The sequence below is a fragment of the Haliaeetus leucocephalus genome, unplaced genomic scaffold (assembly GCF_000737465.1).
Source record: "Haliaeetus leucocephalus isolate CR32 unplaced genomic scaffold, Haliaeetus_leucocephalus-4.0 Scaffold932, whole genome shotgun sequence".
Taxonomy (NCBI): Eukaryota; Metazoa; Chordata; class Aves; order Accipitriformes; family Accipitridae; genus Haliaeetus; species Haliaeetus leucocephalus.
Window position 1 is genome coordinate 13,630,359 of NW_010973368.1, and position 22,284 is coordinate 13,652,642.

The window sequence follows — 22,284 nt, forward strand, 5'->3', positions numbered from 1 at the left end:
CTCCCCTTCCCGCGAAGGCGGGCTGTGAAGAGGAGTCGGAGATGTGCTTTTTCGGGTCTTCTCCTCCCTTCCGTACCGCGTGTGTACGTGCGGCTGTGTTTCTGTAAGTGTGCCTTTGCACACGGAATCTGGCTTGGCGTAGGTAGAAATACTCTTCTGTTTGCATGAGCAAATTGTTTAAATTGCAGCCAAGTTCTGGATCTCAGCTCGAGGCATGATCGCGGGTATCGGTGTTCAGGGTGCTGATGCTTAATGTACTGAGAAGTATGGAATGGCTATAAGCCACCCAAAGGCAAAAATCATCTTGGTGAATCCCGGCGAATTAGGTTTTTAAACAGTCAAACAGTGCTATGCTTCAGAAAAAAGTCACGCTTACTGAACATCCATTTCATATTTTCCAGGATAATTTCTTCTATTCCTGCAGATACCTAACTGTATGTACGTAATTGGGTTTTTTCAAGAATGATTTGGATCCGTGTCTGAGCTTTTGCCAGAAAATGTCACCCACTGCTTAGAGGTGGAGTAAGGGCCAGGGAGGCCCTTCCACACTGTTGCTGCCTGAGCACCGACTTCAGCTGGAGGTGGTTGCTGGAAACCAAGTCTGACCCTTGCTGCATTGTTCTGTTTCATTAATGCAATGGCTGTTTTGTCGTGTTCCCTTCCTAAAGTCTGCTTCTGAGGGGGGGTCAGGCTCTGCCTTTCTGAAGGTGGCACTGGGCTGTCCAAGAATCTCTTCCATTTGGAGGTATTTCTAAGAAGAATTTTTTTTTAAGGAAAACCACAATGGGGAGGAGGAAGGCATCATTTCTACCCATTTGAGGTCTTCCTGGGAACTGGAGTATTCAAAGGAAATTTTGTATGTGTCAAATCATTTTCCTATGGTCCTCAGCACAATCAGTGAGCTCCCTGTGTCCATCTTTTGTTCCCTAAGCACTGGGCTGAAGTGGGATGCCCCTGTTGCCCAGAAGCAGAGGTGCAGCACAGCAGCAGGTGGTGTGTGCTGAAGCTGGGACTAGTGCTGCCCTTTCCCCTTCTGTGCTCTCCCTTATTCTTGCTGTCCCATATTCCACATATCTTCTACCCTAATTCTGTGCATTGGAAGAGTCGCAAAGATGGGTGCTTTAGTCCTTTCAGAAAAGTTCCCTGTACAAATATGTCTTATACTTACTAAGGTTACTAATGCAACAATTTACAGTGAATTACGTGCTTTTCTTCCTGATCCTCTGGGGTTGGTTTATTATTTTCCTTTGTCACAACAAGTGACAAAGAGTAATTTTTTTCAGTGTTATTTTGGTGAACTTGGGCTGACTTCCTCGGGCAACATCTTTTTAAGGAAGACAAGTATGTATGTTAAAACCCCGCAGCAGGGAAAGCTACCTGTGGAGCGAGGTTCGCCCTCGCCGACATGGGTGCAGATCTTCTGTCCCTGAGGCAGAAGAGGTAGAAGCCTTCACCGCGTTTCGCCCCCCCGTCCCTCTCTGGACGCCATTCAGCAGCATGGGGATAGGGACAAGCTGCAAGAAGACTGGGGTGCAGTTACACACGATCCTTCCTGTGGCCCAGTGCGCTTCGGGAAGAAAGGGTGGACTGCCTTGGAGCTGTCTGCCAGGAAGCCCTTTGGGTGGTGCAGGGAAGGCGGGAGGCAGTCGGGGCTCCTGGGTGTCTCTCCCAGCAGGGGCATGGGGCTCACTGGGTCTGCACAGCACCTGTTTCACGGGGAACATGGGGGAGTCCTCCGGGGCGTATTGGTGTAATTAACCTTTTATGAGCTGCAGGAGAGGATTTCTTGGGCTCCTTTTCTACTGAAGGAAATGAATCCAGTTGTTAGGTCACTGTGTACAGCGGATGCTACGCTTACCTCTGTTAGTCCCCTGTCACAGGCGTTTTGTACCTTTCTTTCTGAACCGGGCAACCCTTTCCATTCCTGTCACCACAGTGGCATTTAACCCCCAGAGTGTCACTCCTCTAATTTAGGTATTGCTTTCTTTTCCCTGCTATATCTTTTTGTCTTTTCTTTGAATCATCTCTGTGGCATCTCTAGTGGTGTGGTCTATTGAGATGACTTTCAATAAGGGATATGTGAGAACAGAAGAGAATTACTGACCTGCACTCCCTGCTCATAACTGCTTTTAAAGATGCTCTGCTATCACTCTCATTAACATCCTTGTGACCTACAATGGAGATTGCATTTTACCTGATGAATACCAGGTATATTAATACTCTATATGGAAATAGGTAATGCCTAAACTGAGATGCTTGATGGCATAAAAGCAATGGTTACCTCTCAAGTTAATTTAGTTTCTAGAGGGTACTGTAGATTATTTATGTTCCTCTAAGTTGCTTTTGTGTATTATTCTTACCACACCTTTGCACCACTCATTGTGGACCCAAGTTGGCTTTGCTAGATGTCTTGTGAGACACCACAGATGATCTGTACCTTAGAGCCCCTCTGACGCATGCACAGAGACAGAAGGTGTGTGCAAGTTACATTAACACTTTCCACCTCAGTGATACTATAGTGTATTATGGTGGCTTAGAACCTGGCCTCCTCTAAAGTGCACAAGGTGAAAGTGTAAGGCCAGGTAATGCAATAGTTAACAGTGTCTTTGAAGTAGTGTTTTGGTGCATTTGCTAAAATGTTCAGTGGGTGAGAGTTTGCACATCTGGATAACTGTATTGACACCTGAATACGAGGAACCCTACTTTCTAGAAGCATTGTGTATACAAAACTATACAAATAAACTGCAGCTTTCATATTCACCATCTCCCCTCCTTTTTAAGATGTCTGTGAGATGGTTTGTGCCTTGGAGGCCCTGAAGCCATTTCATGTGCCAGCAGAAAGATAAATGAAATGCCCCTTTGAATGATATATTTGATGCTATAGAAAGGAGAACAGGAGATTGTCAGGTAGTAATGCTAACAAATCTGTGCAGTGTAGATACAGCATAAAGATTTAGATGCCCAGCTTAAGCAACCACATCTGAACATCTCAGCTGTAGTACATTGATTAGCTATGTTATGAAGAACAGCTTTTGACCATAACAATTAAATCCGTTGTTAAAGTAAACCTTTTTGCATCTGTGTGTTCGTCAGTAGTCAGTCGTGCAGGCTTGGGTGTCCACTGTTCTGCGGGTGCTCTAATTGATTTTGGTTAAGGTCAGTTTTGCTAATAAGCATGACTTGCACCTAGTCAAAGCCAATTAGCTAGTACTTTTTTTCATTTTAAATCCATATTTTAATTAAAGTAATCCCGTACACCTCAAGATGCTATGCCAAAGATGTTCAGCCACTGCTGAGCTGTATGACTGGCTCATTTGTGTGTGTTGTTCAGTGATTTCAGAGTGCTCTTGTAGTCTAGGTAACCTCAGAAATAGCCTCTTCTTATAGCTAGAGACTTTTGCTTCCAGCGTAAAAGTCTGGGTTTGGGGGGTGCGGAACACTGGGTCCAAGCTAAGAGCACGCGGTGCTTTTCAGCAGGGGTCAGGGGTTTGCTGCCAGACGGCCAGTGGTGAGCTGCCCCCCTCCCCGCCTCTGACACACTAAAATTAATAGCCGTTTAACAACCAGCTAAAGCGTTTCTGATGGAAAAAACTGTAACAATGAAAATTGCATCTGGATTAATGGGAGCAGGGTTGAAACGTGTATTCAACTTGAAAAAATAGAGGCGCATAGTGGGGAAAAACTGGAAGCTAGAGAAGAAAAAAATGATGTCATGGTCTTCAGTATGATACAAATCGATATGAACTGAACAGCACCTGCAGTCAATAATGCCAGTTATGTGTTTTTCAAGATTTATGTTTGCAATTTAACTTTTCCTTAAGTGATTTCTGTAATTTTTGTTTCATATTGAAAATGAGGAATGGATTTCTTTAATTTGCAATATTTTTATGGTCGGGTATATCTCCATACAGTAAAAATACTATTTTAATTGTCAGATAAATGATCTTTTCTTCTTTTACATATAGAACAGGGAAATGCTAGTAAGAACCTTGGGACCACGGCCATTTCTGTGGATTTTTTTTGGTCTCAGTCATATATAATTTATGTATGAATTATCTGTTGATTCTCCATGTTCAAAAGCTCTTTGTAAACAACTTCTGAGGATTTGAAATACAATAAGTTGAATACTTTGTGTTTAGTTTCAATGATTAAAAGTTGTATTTTTGTAATCTTAAATTTCTATTGTAGTGCTGAGGATTTTTTTTTTAATTAAAAAACCCCGATGACATGCTTCAGGAGCTAGAGAAACAAATGAACAAGATTGTTACAGAAAGTAAAACCATTTAAATAATAAAGATGATTTAAATTTCATTGGTTTTGTGTTCTGTATTACTCTTCCAGGATTTCAGGTCTGATCAGTGATCATTCAGATCACTTTGAGCCTTTCATTGCATTGGCAGTAGTAGTTCAGGTCACTTTCCCCAAAGGACGATGGTGGTCTTTGGTGTACCTCGAAAAAACCCTATAGCTACCTGTAACTGTGTCAGAATAACAAGTCCAAGGCTGCCATGCCTCCACATGAAACATATGTTATTGAGCTATGTAACTTCTGGAAAGCACTGGAATACACAGAGTAAACTGAGTTCATTTAGGACATGTTCGACTTAATACTCATATTTTCGAGAAGACACGGACTGCCCATGTCTATGCTGCAAAGCTGGTGTGGGCACAAAGGGTGTGCTTGGCATTTTTGGACACCCAGCCACCTTAACAGAGATGCTGCAGTTCCAGAAGTCCCAGACATAGGTGCAGTATCCTTTAATTCCTTTCTAATGAGATTTCTGCATGCTAGAGGATGTACAATTAGGATCCGCTGTACTCTGCTGTATCAGCACAGAGGAACCAGAGTGCACGATAATCGTGCTTCTGTTTTCCCAGTTTTTGTTTATGTATTCTCCATCTCAGGGGTCAAGAGGGATTCAAAGCCTTTATTAGCTGTGTGCTCTTTCTGCAGCAAGGTAATCTGAAGGTATTAGCAACAAAAGGGTTTAGATTTTTGGTTTTGGTAGGTTATTCCCACCAGCTCAAAACAGAATCCAGACTACTTGCTCAATGTGAGCTTGTGTGTGTGCCTGCGTGTACCATGTATGTGCCGAGAAAGCTGAATTCACTGCCTGCCTCCAGAGAGAGACAGACCTTTTGGTCATGTTTGTACTTGGAGAAGCTATGCATGACAGTGCTGAATGGGGTGGTCGTTTGGAAGCTTTGACATTGCTGGTAAGCTTACAACTGATTTGTTCTACTTTTTTTCTTTAAAAAGTGTGATTGCCAAAAAATAAGCTCTAAAACAAACCACATGGAGAATCAAGATTTAAAGATGCATGAACCTCTCCTTGTCGAAAGCTGCCTTGATTATAATCTAAGACCTAAGACAAAACCTTTTTGATCCATCACATCCAACATTAATAATGTTAGCGAGGAGGATGTAGGCATTCTCTTACATGACCAGTTCAGTGCTCACTTATGTACAGCATAACAGGGCACTGACCATTATTCCACCAGCTTAGCTTTCTTCCAAAGCTTGAAAGTCATTTTCTCCGGCATCCTTTGATTCCTTCAGAACGTCTTGACCTATAATAATTAGAATCGAAGCATCAGGAAGCTGAAAGAACACATCCGAGTTTAACTAAGGATGTCTCAGATGCTCAAAGTTCAGGCTTAAATCCTGATGCCTCGCTGTGGTATGGCACAGCCACAGGGACCAGCTGCGTAATCCAGATGTTGCCGAAATCCTGTTCTGTGTGCAGAAATCAGTGGTGTCCTCATCCAGGATGTTGCTAGCAGTTGAGGTGAGAATCATTTTCTGGAGAAGTCTTTCTGCTAGCTGCTTGGCGCAACTGCATTAGATTTTTATTAGGGAGGGGAACACAAGGAATCCCTGCACTTTTCTTACCACTGCAGTAACACTGCAGGCCGCATTTCCAAGTCTTGTATGGCAAAAATTTCTGTTCCAGCAAAGCTTTTGAAAATTCTGCAGAGATTTGGGCATACTGGTTTTATAAAGTGTTGTTACTGCACTTTGGAGGAGGCTGTTGTTCCAGGACTGTGTTTGTAATTGCTGTCAAAGATGCTAAAAGCAGTGATTCCAATCTAGCAAAACACTTCAAGCACTTACTGCACTTGGAGCACATGTATATTGTTGCAGTAACATCAGCAGGACTGTCCACTTGCTTAAAATGAAATATCTCAAAGCCTGGCACAGATGGGGCGAGAATGCTTTGCAATTCATAGGAATATGTCCTAGAAGAGCAAGAGGAAACCTACTAGTGGTCATATTATTAATCCAGGGAAGGCTGAGACTATGTGTTTCGGAGTGACTGTATTTCCATCAATTAATAGGATCACCAATTTCTCATAGGAGCTGCTGAATGTTAGAGGAGGAGGATGTGGTAGGAGGGGGGTGGTAGGGAAGGGAGAGTAGGATGTGGCTCACGTGATGCATGTGTTTGTGAAGTCTTGTTATGTGCACCCTTGCACAGGGAAGGTTAAAAGATACTGGAAATAATTTCTTTGTGTCTCGTGCTGATTAACTGTGAGACTAATTCTGTGAAGTGCTTTTTTTTTTTTTTTTTACTCAATTACGTGATTTTCAGCAGATGTAGGCTAAAGAGTTCACAAAGGGACCAGATCACACATATATCCATCTTTGTTGAATGTGGAAGGGAGGTTTTTAAAATGACTGCAGATGGACACATTCACATGCTTTACAAAGATAAAGTGGGAGCCTTTCACAACACAGTTGATGGCAGCAACAGCTGGGGTCCTGTTGTACCCAGAAAATAGCTACAAATGGCAGGTAAGAGGAATGAAGACTGAAGCAGCACTATATTCATGCCAAACATCTTGCTTGTTCAGGTGCCTGGTATTTCTTTAGCAGTAAGAGCCCAGGACTGTTGTATACTGAGCAGTAATGCTCTTGGCAGACTTGATGAGAACTGAATTGCTGGGTAGCAACTGGGTAGCCCAATGGTACTGGGTTGTTTTGGGTTTTTTTAAAGCTTTTTGCCTAATCTAGGCTGATTTTCTCAATTCGTCGATGAGTTGTAAACATGGAGGTGGAGGTCCTGTTTTAAGTTTTGTTTGAAATGGGATGGATGCTGGCCAGTAGGAAGCTAGTTTCACCACTTTCCTAACCTTATTCCCACACCGGGCAAAAGCCAAAAAACTCCAAATGATTCGAAGGGTTGCATGGGAGTTAGTAAAGCAGCGTGATGCTTTGGTGACTGTTGGTACACCATCAAATTAAATCCTTGATCAAAGAAAACATTAGAGCATTCAAATGAAGTGCAGTGATGTGGAAAGAAGAAAATTAGAACAGCAACCCAAGTAAATTCAGCAGTGACCTGCTCTGTTAGCTTGCTACGTCTGTCTGCTGGGACTTACTTTCCTTGAAGGTATTTTCTGTCATGAATTGCACTGTCTGCCTAAGCCAGTGAGGTCTGTTGGAGTCCTGTCTGTTGTTTCGGCAGGCTTCTTGGTTTGATGAGTGTAGTATCCTAAACGGGATTAATGTTAACCCCTTCCACTGTTCACAGGGGCGATGATTTTTAAAGGTGTCTTTTGAAATAGTGATGGCTCTCTGTTGTGGTTTTAAGCAATTTTTTCCAGTGGATACCTGCTCAAGTGTGAAAGGAAGGTCCTTGAAAATTGGTTGTAACCTGATGATAGTCATGTCACCCATCAGTGGCTTGATCTACTTTTCGTGGATACATTAGGAGTCGCTCCATTTCCATGGAGTAGCAGCAGGATAAATGCAGTGGACGCTTTTGGCAAACATGATCCTGACATTGCATATGCAAGTTGTTAGCACTTTGGAACAAAAAGGGTCAAAATTAAGTGTGTGAACAACTTGCCATCTATTTTGAAGGTGCTGAGTGGCCAGAGTGTGCTCTCCTGTCCTCTCTGGTGCTGCAGTGAACAATACCTGTCCCTCCATTGAGCAATGAATAGGAGAAAAACCCATGGCCAGCTGCGATGCCAAGACCAGGAGTGCTGGTCACTTGTTGAACGTACGCTCTGCAGCTTTGGAAGGATTACAGGGAGCAGGGGCAACACAGGGTGGAAGATCTCTCCCTGCAAATATGACCATGTGGTGTGTACATGACAGCCAGAACTGATGCCGTTAGTGGTAGTCACTACCCACCCTTTCTCTCGCTGGCTCGCACACCCACACAGTGCTTTCAGGTCTGTCTCACAGCACCGGCTGTTTGAAGTGACATGTAGTCTTATGCTGAATCTTCAGTCTTTCTGTTCTGAAAGCTGAATTCCACACTCCTTGTAGCTGCCAGAACCAAAACCTGCCAAGCAGCAGCTAATTAGAAAACATTAATGTTAACAGTCACTTCAGAAAAGCTCAGCACCTCTTTGCAGCGAGCTGTTGCATACAGGGCCAATTTCTTTTGTTTTGCAAAGAGATTATCTCCAGTTTGGAAATGTTTTAAAAAATAATTAAAAAGAAAGCTTTTAACCTCAGCTGGTTCTGTTTGTTGTAATTTTGCTTGTAAGCCTTTCAAATGTTAGGAAAAGGGGAACAGTCTAGGAGTGAGCCATGCATGGCTAAACCAAAACCAAACTTCCATCGACTTCCACTGTGGCTTTTTTTTTTCCTGCCAAAACAACTGGATGAGCATTTGCAAGATGTGGGAAGGTGTGCTGGGTCCTGCGACTGATAAAAGCTACCAGCCCCACAGAGTCGCTACATGGAAGGAGAAAGGACAACCATGTTGCTTCAGCTGATGCATGTTGAGGTGTATGTTCAGAGAGAAAAAGTAACAGTCAAACTGATGAGGAAACAAAAGTATTAAATGTAAAGTTTTAAAGGACTTCTGAAAGTGCAGCTGAACCCAAGGACTTGGAGCAGCTGATCACACTTAAATTCTCTCAGCCCCCAATTAAGTGTATGCTTAAAGTATGTGAGTAATCCTCTGAACCACACCTCTGTTTAAATGAATTATATAATTAAGTGCCTTGATAGTCTGCAATAAGTGACAAAGCATTTTGAGGTATCCTAATTCCTTTTCTTTAAAAGTGAGCTCCACTTGAAACAAGTTGGGTTACAGCTTTTGTCTTTCTGCCTTACCTTCCTTGATGCACGTTTTTATGGACTTTTTTTCAGTGGTTGTCTCCCCCCAACTTTTCTCTTGTATGCATGTATAAACTGTTTCCCTTCCAACTCAGGCATGGTGTCCTTTTTGGGTATCTGCTTTCTACGTCTCTTGTATCCTTCATCCTTACCTTTTGTAAACTATTTTAGCAGCTATTATTGCACCAGCTCAAGTCCAAATCCTACAGAGATTTAAGCTTAGATCTGGAAGAAAGGAGGCAAAGAGCAAACATTTCTTCTGTTTGGGGACAGGAGATGCAGGTGGAACAGAGCAGCGAACTAAAATGCTACAGTTGCTGAAGGTGTAAGTGGCACAGCAGAAACTTTCTCAGTTGTCTTACTAAAGACAGAAGCATGTTAGTATGTCGGCATAGTCTTTACTGGGCTGCAGGTTAGTGAAAATTGAGTGGCGCTAGATGTAGAATCTAAACCCCCAGGACTGGAAATGTCACCCTCTCTGCCCTGTTTTGTGTTTTGGTTGTTCTCCAGCTGGAGCAGAGCAGTTTACAACCTCAAGCTGAAAGTTCTGGATTCTCTTGTCTAGATGAGGAACCCAGCAGTCACTTGGGAGAAAAATACTGAAAATGCATTCACAAACACTCCTCTCTCTTTGTCTGTCCCATGATATCCCTCCCCCCCCCCAAGATCTGGAGGAAAACTGTATCGAATACATGGTTATTAACATTAAGGTGTGGCAAATGGTTGTTGTCCTGTAATAGGATCCAGGCTGTGAAATGGTTCATTCTGTGTTGGTCTCTGAGCCATCTGATTGAGCATGCTGTGAAACTGTGCAGATGGGTAAGGCAGTGAAATCCTGCACTAATTTGTTGTCAGGGTGGCAGATGTTTTATTCTCCTGGTGTGTTCTCTGGCATTTCTCACGGACATGAAACAGAAGCAGAAGAAATTGAATTGCTGTGCTCGCTCTCCCTTGTTCTCCAAGGTAGTTTTGCAACTCGTTTCTCCTGTAATCTTATGAAGTGTGAGAAGAGGTATGTACCTCCTGACTTGTCTTACAACTGTGCTTTATGCTTGCACAGGTAACCTTCTTTACCTATCCAGCTGTAGTTTTCAGCATGGGTGGTTTTCATGGTGCATCTCTTGCTTATTGCTTTAGTGTACTTAATACCCTTAACGGTGCTTTAAAGATGAGCATTTGGATGAGTAAATAAACAATCCTGCCTCTAAAATATTTGTCTCCTGACCTCTGGTCTGGGCAGTACATAACTGGCAGAAAAGGAGAGTATGGAGAAGGCAGAAGACAACATGCTGATGTAAGCTGCTGTCTAGGCTGCCATGATAGCAAGACCTTGCTGTTCCTTAAAGCCTTTGGGTGCCAGCGTATGCCACAGGGAATGCTAAGGAAGCGAAGGGAAATGGGAGACAGCTAGCAAAGGTAGTTTTGGCCAAACTCTGTCTTCCTTGAGCATGCAGCATTGTATCATTTGAATTGACGTAGTGAATGCTGGCTGGCCAGCTCCTGGGAGCCAGCTCATTGTTTCTAGAACTGTTGGCTTTGGAAATGGCAAAGCCAACAGTTATTAAAAGTCTTAAATTCAGTTCTAGAAGAGGATAAATGGAATTAGGAGGGTCTCTTCTGAAATGAAAGTTGGTCTTGTCTTGCCACCTGATCTTTGCCATTAGAAAACTAACCATATAGTTTATGCTATAAGCTTAGCCTTGCCTAAGCAAGGGTATAAATTCATTGATACAAACAGATTCAATAATTTTTTTAGTGTTAGCTTTTCTAATTAAAAAAAAAAAAAATTATTCCGTACCTTGTACAGCACATAGGCTATGAGGGTAATTCAGCTGGACTCTACCACATCCATGGTATCTTTTTTTTTACAGAAATATGTAACATTTAGGCTATGGGTGCATCTCCATACTTATTCTAGAGATCTCTGGAAGCCTACAGTATAAGCAGTGGCTGGGCGTATACTGTCAATTTGGGTGAGACATGACTGAGACATTGCACCCAAACACTGGGATCGTCTGTGGTGGCTGGACTCTGTCCTGCAGGACTGTGGCGTGACCAGGCAGGAGAGGACTGTAGCCGCAAGCTGCTGCGTGTCCAGGCTGGGCCAGCATGGGCATGCACACTTGGGGTGGCAACCAGAGACAGTATGGCTGTGTCTGTCACCTGTGGGTGGCTCCAGGCTACTGCTGTATTTCAGTGTCGTTGTCCAGCTGCTACATCCAGCAGTGACTTACCACTTACTCAGTTCAACTTCTAATGAGATCTTCATTCTCATAAACTTCAAAACTTCTTATGAACAGTGTAAAGTTTCACCTGCAAATAAAGGATACGGAGAGGGAGGCAGGACTTCCCTGTGATGCCATGGAGGAGATAAACTTCTTGGTGAAAATCGACTCCCAATTTGGCGCTTCCTCAGTGGGGAAGCTTAAACTGGCCATGAGTTGCAGAGGCAAATCAGCAAATCCTTCTTACGCTGCGTGTGCACGGTCAGGTGGCCCAGTGGGTAATATTCGCAGCATCCCTTGAGTTCTTCTGGATATTGATGAAGGTTTTTTTTACAGCTTTAAGCTTACAGCCTTGCCTTTTGGTACTGGATTCGTGACTATCAAGCTCTAAGATTTTATTTTATTTTTTTAGCTATGATGTCATTTCCTTGAAAATGAATCTAGCAGGTGATCTTATTGAAGTTTGGAAAACTAGGACTGTCAGACTCTGTACCATTTCAATAAAGCTGGACCAGGTGGCAGAATAGGGTGTGCTCTTCTCCAAAAATGAGCAGCATCTCTCTGAGTGCTGATTTTGACAGAAACCCCAGTGTTGGGTTAAGGGTGATACAGCTCATGTATAACTCTTTGCCTGAGGATCTTACTATGCTCCTGTCAGTCCTAGTGGCCATCTCGTTCCTGCCTGTCTCGCAGGAGGAGCAGAGCAGTGACAACAGAGGAGATGCTGCAGCTGTCACACCTATTTACAGCTTCTCAGTCACTTGAGGTGAGAATAAACAAACACAGTATTCATGCGGTTGCATGGTTAGCAATTTATTTTTAAAATCAGTCACTTGAAAAATATCAAGGCACAAGTGAAACGGCTCTGTCAGCACTTTCTGTGTGGTCTGCAACCTAGTGCTTGACCTGAGGGATTCCCTCTGTTTCTGTTAATTTAATATAAGAGTTAAGGTAAAGGTCACATCCTTACCCAGTGAAAGCATATGTTTCTCCTCTGAGTAAAGTTGTACTGAGATGGGATGTGGCTCTCTAAATGCAGGAACATACTGATTCTTGTCTGCTGCTGCCATTTTATTCCCTGATTTTATTACCCACTCTGCAGTGATCAGTAATTATCTTGCATGTAAGCGAGTGATATTTACTGTAAAAAAAGGCTGAGTGAATTCATAGTTGGGCAAATGTTTAAAGAAATAACAATTAGAGATAGCTTTCCTGTTTTGTTTGAAAACACTGAGGGGGGAAAAATTGAAAATATAAACATTTTCTCTTTGCTAGCCAAGAAACAAATGCTTGAGCTCATATCTTCCAGCATTGCATCCCCAGAAATGTGGGCATGAAAGTGATTGTATTTAGTCACTAAATCTTTATTAAAGTCAAGCAATGGCTGGCAGTAGACCATTTGTAAACAAAGCAGTTAGTCAGGAAAGTTGACAGGATTAAAATCTGTGGTCTGTTTTTGGGGCTGAAGTGGGACAATCCCAGATAAACAGAAGGAGGACGAGCCCCTAATAACCCACACAGACACAGTATTTGGGGACATGGATGTTGCATTCTGGTTGTCCTTCTATCTCTGCTTTCCTGCTCCTCAAAGCTACAGAGGGGACCGCACAGAACAAGCATCTCGTGGCAGGAGCTGTAGATGGCTTGGAGATGAGAGCAATCATCCCTTGAGTTGTAGCAGATTGGTTACACGGTCAGATCATTGGTAATTGCCCCTCAGCAGCTGGCTCTTGGAGATGTACTCCAGTACAGTGGCTGCTGCAAAGGCTGTGGTCGGTGTTCCTAACTGGGACTTACTGGTCCCTTAGGATCTCACCTATTGGTCTGTTTCTGAAGTATGTAGGAAACGGCGTGATTGTGTGTACTTACAAACTTAACATGGACAGCGTTTTCAGGGACATGACCTCAGGGCTGTAATGAAATATCTCGTGCTTCTTTGCTCTCATTTTGGGAGGCTTCATCTCTGCTGCTGCCACCTTGCTTTAACATGCTGATTAACGCCTAATTCCTGAGTGACAGCAGCATGTCGTAGTGCTCGAATAGCTCTGCCACCATTTGACCCTCTATTGTCATGGCTCTGTGTGGTGGTACTGTTCCTTTCCTGCCCGCCTCATCAGCTAGTACCACATTAAGTTGGGTGCTTGTCACTTAGAACTGCTAAGGGATGTATTTATTCAGTAACATGTCCCATGTAGGATCCTGTGCATGGACGTGGTACCTCCTGTTGTCATTCCTAGTGGTTCATCAATAGCAAGCTCTGCATTTCCCTGGAGGCACCAGATTGTAGCTTCCAAAACACAGCAGTCTGCATGTTTGGGCTTTTTCTTCTCCCACTCACATTCTTCCTCCTGTTTTTCTAAATACTCATAAAGCAGACTTACTTTAGCGAGTACAGGCATTGCTGGAACCAGTGCTTCAAGCAGCACAACTCCCATTCATCTTTTGAATGTGCTACCATTTTTGCTGTAGGAGCATTTATTTCATATGCAATCTGGGCTACATTTATTTTTGTAGGTCCAAATTCAACTGTGGGCTGTGCTGCCCAAACCCAGCACTGGATTTCTGTTGTGGCAACCATCAGTAAAACCCTGAATCCTCCCGAATGGGATTTTATTATTTTTTTTTTAATCTGTTTCACAGAAGCCACTAGATAGCCTCCAAATCTGTTCTTTGGAAAATGTGACAAATTCACAAAGAGACTGGTTGATGGGAACAATTGCTGTTAAAAAGCAGGAGGCAAAATGGGGCATATGTGCATTCACATCACGTAAACCCGATGCCTACCAGTGGGAGCCTGTACAAGCTTTCCTCCCTGCCCAGGCGAGCCTGGCAGCGCCAGGATGCCGCCTGACCTTATTGCCACGTAAGGACAGGGTTAGCCCTGGCTGTGTTGCCGGTGTGGAGGAGCAGGCAGCTCCTCATTCGTGTATCCCAGGCAGAGCGGTGGCCCCTGAGCACTGAGGAGCATGTGTGGAAGGAAGAAAGCTGCTAACAGTGGTGGTAAATCCTGTTAGTCCTTCAGTTTCGATGCTCTTGCCTCAGCAGCAACACAAAGGAGCTCTCAAGTCAGTGAAGCTGACAGAAAAGAGTAATTGCTTTGTGGATATCCTTCTTTGCGCGAGCTTTCTTTTGCCAAAGCAGTCTGAGTTCACATGCTTCTTCATTCACTTGTCAGGCAGTTCTCATGAGCACCCAAGTCAGCCCTGTGACTGGGAAAGGGCAGCCTGCTTGCAACTGTTCTCAACTGTCTGCTGGTATTCCCCTCCTCTTCTATCAGTGCGGCATTTTGTTTTTATCTCAGTTACAAAATCTCATGCTATTGCATATGCATGTGCTTTCAGATCTGGATTTCAAAAGCATGCATTTAGATCCAGTTTTCATGCTTCGATACGTTACAAGGACTCCATTTGCATAGTCCATTTCAGGTTGTTAGTCTGTGTTTAGATTTTTCACCCTGTCAGTGAAATTACAATTGTCTTTATACATGGATGTCAAGGTGGGCTAAAGATTATTTTTTTTCCCCTTTCCAGGCCTTCTCTGATCAAATGATAATTGTTTGTAGCTGTTCTGCACCTCCCCACTCCATCTTTTAAATCAAGTCCTCTGAGCAGCAAGTTCAAGTTAACCAGTAAGAGTTTGTAGTTGGCTAGGTGAAAGCTGAGGTCGTCTGGCATGTTTTCAACAAATGCATAAGTCTTAAGGACAGAAATTGCATGTCTGTGCTGGCTCCATGTCTTTGGAGAGGGTAGAAAAAGATCACGTGTGGGATACAAATGAGAGTGTCTAAAAAGACGTGGTTATTGCCTTGAACTGAAGTCAGTACCTCTATGTTGTGTGTCAGATGTGCTTGGAGTGGTTTGGGTCCAGTTAGCATTGGTCTGGTTTAGATTAATTTCTTTTCACTTTCAGTATCTTTATGGCAAAAACAGGCAGATTTAATTCATCTGAAACCATGATGCAAAATAGCAGTTCATTTTTTATTAAAATTATATTTAATCTTGCTGGTAGCTTGCTTTTCTTCATACCTTTTTCACTTGACAGAACAAGATGGCCAGCAGATATAAAGGCTATCACCTGGAAGAAACTTTCTTAAATGTGCCTTTCATGCTTATTCATTTCTGAGCTCTGAAGACTAGTGCATCGGTGTTGTGCAAGTCAAGCATTTACATTTATACTATGATACAATGCAGCATCATTACGGTCATAGACCTGCTTTGATGTGAGAAGTATCCTTTCCTTATCTTATTCAGCACTTTGTGTAAAACGTTTGATTTTTCACTGAGATGTTGTTAGTAGCAACTGAAACATTTATCTTAGTAACATCATGTCTCTTAATCAACAAAAGATCACAGTAACCTTTAGAGAAAGTAGAGTACATCAATATCCCTATAATTCACTCCACCAATGTCAGACTTTCCATGCATAAAATCTTGTTTGCATTTCTGAAAAGGAAAGAAATATGTCATCATTTAAATTACAGGCTTTAATGAAGGCTTAAAATTAAAATAATATGGATCAGATAATATTTTAAGGCTGTCAGCTCATACTTGGTTCATCTTGTTCTGTCTCTAGATGCCCAAGTACAGTTGGCAGATGCTGATGCTGCATTTTCTTGCTTTTTCTAATGTCATAACTAGAGATCAACGGGTCAGCTGTGCACTTTTCAGCCCCAGAATGCCAGGCAGCCTTTGACCAAAATCACTCATGGTCTAAGTAATTGAGATGGATCAAAGGCAGGAGAACCGGTATTAAGTAGAGGAATTGGAAAGATAAGAGGGGAAATAGAGCCGGATGAAAAAAATGAGGGAAAATAGAAGTATAAGGAGAGCAGAGAAGGAGAGATGAGAGTGAGATGGGAGAAAGGATACAAGATGAAATGTGACTGAAGTGCAGATAATAGAATCATAGAATATCTCAAGTTGGAAGGGACCCATAAGGATCATTGAGTCCAATACGCTGCTCCTTGCAGGACTACCTAAACCATATGACTAAAAGCATTGTCCAGATCCTCATTGAACTCTGACAGGCTTGGTGCTGTGACTACTTCCCTGGGGAGCCTGTTCCAGTGACTGACCACCCTCTCAGTGAAGAACCTTTTCCTAATGTCCAATCTGACCTTCCCTGATGCAGCTTCATTCCATTTCCTCATGTTCTGTCGCTGGTCACCAGAGAGGGGAGATCAGCACCATCCCCTCTGCTGCCCCCCTTGAGGAAGTCGTAGTCTGCCAAGAGGTCACCCCTCAGCCTTCTCTTCTCCAAACCGAACAAACCAAGTGACCTCAGCTGCTCCTCATAAGTCTTGCCCTCGAGACCTTTCACCATCTTGGTCATCCTCCTCTGGACATACTCTAGAGGAGTTTGTATACATATATAGTTTGATGTCCTTCTTATATTGAGGCGCTCAAAACTGCGCCCAGTTTTTGCTCTGGTTCCTCAGTTTGATGTGTTTCAGGACGCCCAACCTGAATAACTTGGGGGATATTAGCTATGTTTGCTGGTCTTCACTGCTTGATTGTAAGGCTGTTTGCTCTGGCACAAGTCTTTTGGGGAATGGCTGTTTTCTTTTTCCTCTAGCTTAACCCCGAGAGAAGACAATGGTGCAAAGAATTGACGTGAGGCAGTTACCTTTTGTAATGAGGGCATTTCCCCTGCCGTAGCCCAATCATGGTGTTTTCTGAAGAGAAGAATAAGCATGCCCTTGTATTTTAGCCTCTTGGTGAAAAGTGTTCAACATCAGCCTTTGGCTGATCTGAAGAAAAAAAATCTATAGTTATACAGAGTTAGTCTCCTAACAGATGTAGGAGAACAGCTTGCTAGATTTTCAGTTTGTTCAGTGTTGTGAAGCCACTGGTTCATTAGGGCTGGTGAAACAAGCTATAGATGAGAATGATTAAAAATTAACATCAGAATATCACTAGTCTATTATGGATCAAGACAGATTTGGAGTTAGAGGTGAGCTGAACACTGGTAATCCTTCAGAGAGTCATCAGCTGGTCTTGTGGTGGACACTGAACAAGTACAGAAAACCCTGAAGAGCTTACAATCAAAACAGACAAGGCAAGAACGAACTTAACATATGAATCGGAGGGAAGGATTAAGGTCCCTGAAGAAAATTAGTTCCACTTTTCCTTTTTTTCCTGCTTCATTTTGCAAATAATCAGATTTGCAACACAGATCTTGTTGTGACACACGCAAATCCTGACTGTCTGCTTTTGCTGCTGTCCTCTGCATGTGAGCAGATTCTTGCTCAAAGCCCATCTCATTTGGAGTCTTTACAGGCCAAGATCAATTGGCAGCCGGTGCTTGGTTCCAAGTAATAGATGAGGATTTTCTTGATACAAGATGTACTGTACTTTTCATTGAAAGGTACCAGTTCATTCTGAAGTCAGATTGACCCAATGATATTTCCTCAGTAATGAGTCATACACTCTAATGCTTTCTAGAGATTTTTTTCTCTCTCTTTTTTTTTTTTTCTATTTCTCTATCAGGTCAGCAAGACTGGGATGAATTGGTAATGTTCCTTTTTTTTCTTATGGTACAACTGTAAGGAGCTTGAAACACAAAGGATGGGTATTGGTCAGATTTACAGGGAGTGTGGGTATCTATGGACAAGGGGTACTGGTGGGATTTTCGAAGCAGAACTTCAGCTTTTCTGCAGCTCCTCAAAGAGCAAGCACTTTCTCTTTGGGGAAACGCAAGTGGTGCCTGTGTAGTGGGATTACAGAGGGAAATGGGTCCTAATGGAAGGATAGAAGTGGGAGCTTACTCTTCTGCTATGGCTTGGTTGTTCACTAGTCTGCCCGTTCTGTCTCTGGGGCTGGCATGCAAAATCCAGGCTCTGCTTTCACCTTGGAGATGGTGGCACTGGTTTTGTTGTTTCAGTGCTGGGGGTAATTTAGGAAGAAAAATGCTGCTGTGGGCAGAGCTGCAATACACAGACAGGATCCCTGCTTGGTATTTGAAGAACATGTTTAACATCAGTGACCCTTATGTGTATGTGGGAATTGGCGTGTTAGTCCCTCTTTTCACACTGAGGCTCTGTCCACCCACAGAATTGAAGGAGAGGGACAAAAGTTTTTGCTTCTGTTTCCTCTTCCTTCTCTATTTAAACTGTAAGAACAAGAAGCTGCTCTTGATAAAATTGGATGAAACAAGGTTCCTGACAGCAGTGCTGCTTAACTCATGACTTGAGCTCCATTTTGATGTGTTCTCATCTTAGCTGGGAAGATACAAGCTTGAGAAACATGGCCTTGGACTGGAGAATGAGTATATTCATTTCCCATCTCATTCTTTGTAGATCTTGCAACAGAACGTTGAAGTTGACCAAGGCCCACTGTAAAATCTTACAGGGCTCATATCTGAAGTAATTAGACTCTCTTAAATTTCTGGGGAGGGGGTTTACTCTGGGCCAATGTGAAGTACACAAGGCATATATGACTTCCCAACAGATCGCCTTCCCCTGCACATGTTTGTGATGTACCTGTTCTTTCTGCCCCCCTCCCTATCTGTGTCTGTCTTCTGGTATCACTACCTCCTGTTATTCTTTCAGCAGTATGTGATGATCCAGAAACCCAGACCAGATAGTGAGGAGGAGCAGCACACTGTGGCTTCCCAAGCCACAGTCAGGAGGGCCATTGCTTTTACATGCAGAGGCTGTAACAGGCACCAGCACAGTCTGACGATTATTCCTCTTCCTGAAACAGCGTGGCACAATCTGGTTCTTACCTCCATCACAGTATGTGAATATCCCTGTTGGATGAAGCAGGGTGTTGGATTTTGTGAATATTCTTTAGTTGTGTCTTGTCGGTTTTGCCTGCAAGCATATAAACCCTGCAGCCCTCTGAAATCAGTGACATGATTGTGTATGACAGTCATTAGTGGGTGAAACAGAAATCTGTCTGTGAGCATCTGTTTTGAGGGAGCCAAATATAATTAAAGTTTAACCATGCTGCATTTGCTCTTTTATTTACTGGGACCCAGTCCTCCTTCTTAGGGATCACGGTCACAATTCTTGTCCTTCTGAGGAGTTTGACTTGCTGCTTTTTGTTGTTGTATGTGTGTTTTATCTAAGTGTGTTTTGTATCACAGGCTGGGTCAAACAGGTATGTTCAGAGATTCACTTCAGGATAATGAAACTCTACCATCCTCAATGTCTTCAAGATTTTCCCATAGGGAATCCTTTCTGATTTCAGGTTGTTCTGAATGGGAGGCACTACACTGCTGTGTTTCCTAACAGATCAGGTGAAAAAATGACAGGTGTGATTTTTTAATTTTTTTTCTGCTTATAATTCCCCAAAACTTATATTATTGCAGTAAATGTCAATATAAAACTAATGCAAAGAGGAGAACTAGATTCAATGAATCCACTGCTTTGATTTTCTCATGCATAGAGCAGACATGGATATGCCATGCATAGGTAAAGGATATCTGACAGCAGTTGGTTGCTTACACTGTATTGACTCTTGGTATGAAGAGCCACTGATAATTCTGATTACTAGTTATAGTTATAAATTAATTACTGTAGTTGAAATGCCTAGGTAAGACTGGGACCTCACTGTGGCAGGCTTTGTGTAAACTAAAACTAAGTGACACTACAGGGAAGGTCAACCGTTCTGCCAAAAAAACCCTGAACTTTTGTTCAGAAGAACTTCATGAAGAAGTAAGACAACAACAACAAAATAATAATGAAAGAAGCACAGAGAAATGTACGTTTCTGAAGGTACTGACTCAGGCAATAGCAAGGATGCAAATAAGAGCTTCTTGATGAGCCTGCTTGCCCATGGTGCCCAGTATGTCTCAAACTATTTTTCTCCAGTTGGGTGGCTGTCTACAATCACTAGTGTTTCTGCTTTGAAGCCAGTAGAACTTTTCCACTGGCTTCTACAAGCTCTCTAGATTGTACTGTAGTGGAATGTGGTTTGGAATTGGCCTGAAACCACATCGTATTCATCTCTTAAATTTGGTTTGTTTGTTTGACTGACTTAACTTGATTTCATACCAGCAATCTGGAAATAAAAGGTTCAAGAGTGATTCGCATGTTTCCCATACAAGCCAAGCCTGGAATATTTTTCTAATATTTTATAATTTCCTACTTCCGTAGGTCACTTGTTCCTGAACTGAGCTGGAGCTTATTTTTATGTGGTGAATCTCTAAGCTGGGCAGTTGTCTTGCACTGATATACTGCATTTTGTCAGTTATATTTCCATGATGCTGTTTGAGCAACAGGATGGATTAAATGCATTTTTGTTCTGTAACTAATTCTATGTACTTGCCAATAAACAAATAACGTCTTTCCTTAACTTAGAGGAACTTCAAGTAATGGTAAACCACAGATGAAAGGAATTATGTTCTCCTTTAAGGATGCAGTGCAGAGATCAATTTTGTACAGTCTTCCCAGTCAGGGAGTATATTAAGGCATGATTTCCAGTTTATTTTCAAGGGAGAACTGGATCAGGTATTGAATGAGCTAGGAGGAAAGCACTCAGAGCAGCATCTGTGCTTTTACAGAGTGCAAAGATCTTAGGCCTTGGAGAAACTTTGCATAAAAGATTGTCTTGAGTTCAGACCTACCAACAAATATGTAGAAAACATTGTTTTATTTGGAAAGTTTTAAACTTTCTAACTTGATCTTATTTTAACTTGAGTGAACATGGTCATCTGTTTATTATGGTCATCTATTTGTTATTGGATGTTGCTTTTATCCCTTTGACTATGCTTTCAGCATACAATCGTTCATATTACAAAAGGACTCATGATTTGCAGGGCACTTTCAAAATGACAAAATGCAGAATTCCTTTAAAGAAATGATAATTTATTTTGAAAAATCCTTCCCTTTTTCTCTGCTATTCCTTGTATTATTAGTGTATTGATTTAGTTACACTTAAGATAGGTCTGTGTAGATAGTTTCAGATGTCTGTCTGTCTGTCTGTCACTTTTTTACTGCAAATCTAAGGCCTTGAATGTAATAATGGGAGTAGGAAATATGTTTCTACCAGTACCTAACAAGGTAAAAATTTCTCGTATAAACCTGCAAATGAGCACTGTGTGCACTCCCTCAAGATTAAGTACTTACATTCCCATATATTGCCAATGGAGAGCAATAGGCGTCTTCCCAAGAGAGATCTTGGTGTCCAAGATTAAATTCCTAAATTTACCTCCTTTTGACTGGATGGTGAGTTTGAGAATGTTTTTAGGGAGACTGCTTCTGAGGGTGCAAACCAGATGAAGTGAACCTCTCTGGTTTTTTTGCTGATGGCTTTAATTGTTTCTTGGGGCATCTCTTGCAATCATTTTTCATTGTGACTTTTCTTCCTGAGCACTCAGTACCTTATTGTGTAATGGATTTATTCATGCAAGACACAGAATGGTGGTGTGGGATGCTTAAGTCTTGTGGAGATATTTTTGAAATGAAGATCTTCAAACCAGCATTCGAAAATGTATGTGATTAAAGATGAGAGGGATGCTTGCATTTTAGCAAGTACTAGATATTTGCACTGTTGTTACTGAAAGACTTCCATGCTGCTTGTTAATATTCCTGTGCTGGATTTTTGACAAGTCATGCTCAGCTTGAAAAAGGCTTGAGCTGCAATTCTGAAGACTTCAGCATGGCTGGGGTAAGTCCCTCTGAGTAGATGGATAGCTGTTAGGCTGCTGGGGTGAGGAAGAGCCCTCTTTCTTGCTGGGAAGCAACAACCTCCAGAATGTTTTGAGGTTAGCTCTGATCAAACTTCCTTTGTCTGTTACCTTTCTTTAAGAGGTCTCCCTTATTAGGCAGCCCATCCGAGTTCAAAGGCTGCACTAAATGGTGCAGGGATATCCCAAACCTCCACTTTTAACTGAGCTGTGCCTGTATCAGAACCAGTGGTTCCTCGGTGAAAATCTTTGACTTCTCCAATTTTTATCTCCTTCATCATTTAATCTTTTTACCGTACACTCATTGATGCCATGAAAAAATGAGATTATGATATTTAACTTAAA

The 22,284-nt window shown here is 42.3% G+C and overlaps 1 protein-coding gene across 1 annotated transcript in view; it reads left to right on the plus strand.

The window, feature by feature from the left end:
- The window catches only part of LOC104841973 (chromosome unknown open reading frame, human C14orf132), a 34,448-nt gene that overhangs the window by 387 nt on the left and 11,777 nt on the right, over positions 1–22,284 (plus strand). The gene's annotated exons all lie outside the window — the stretch shown is intronic.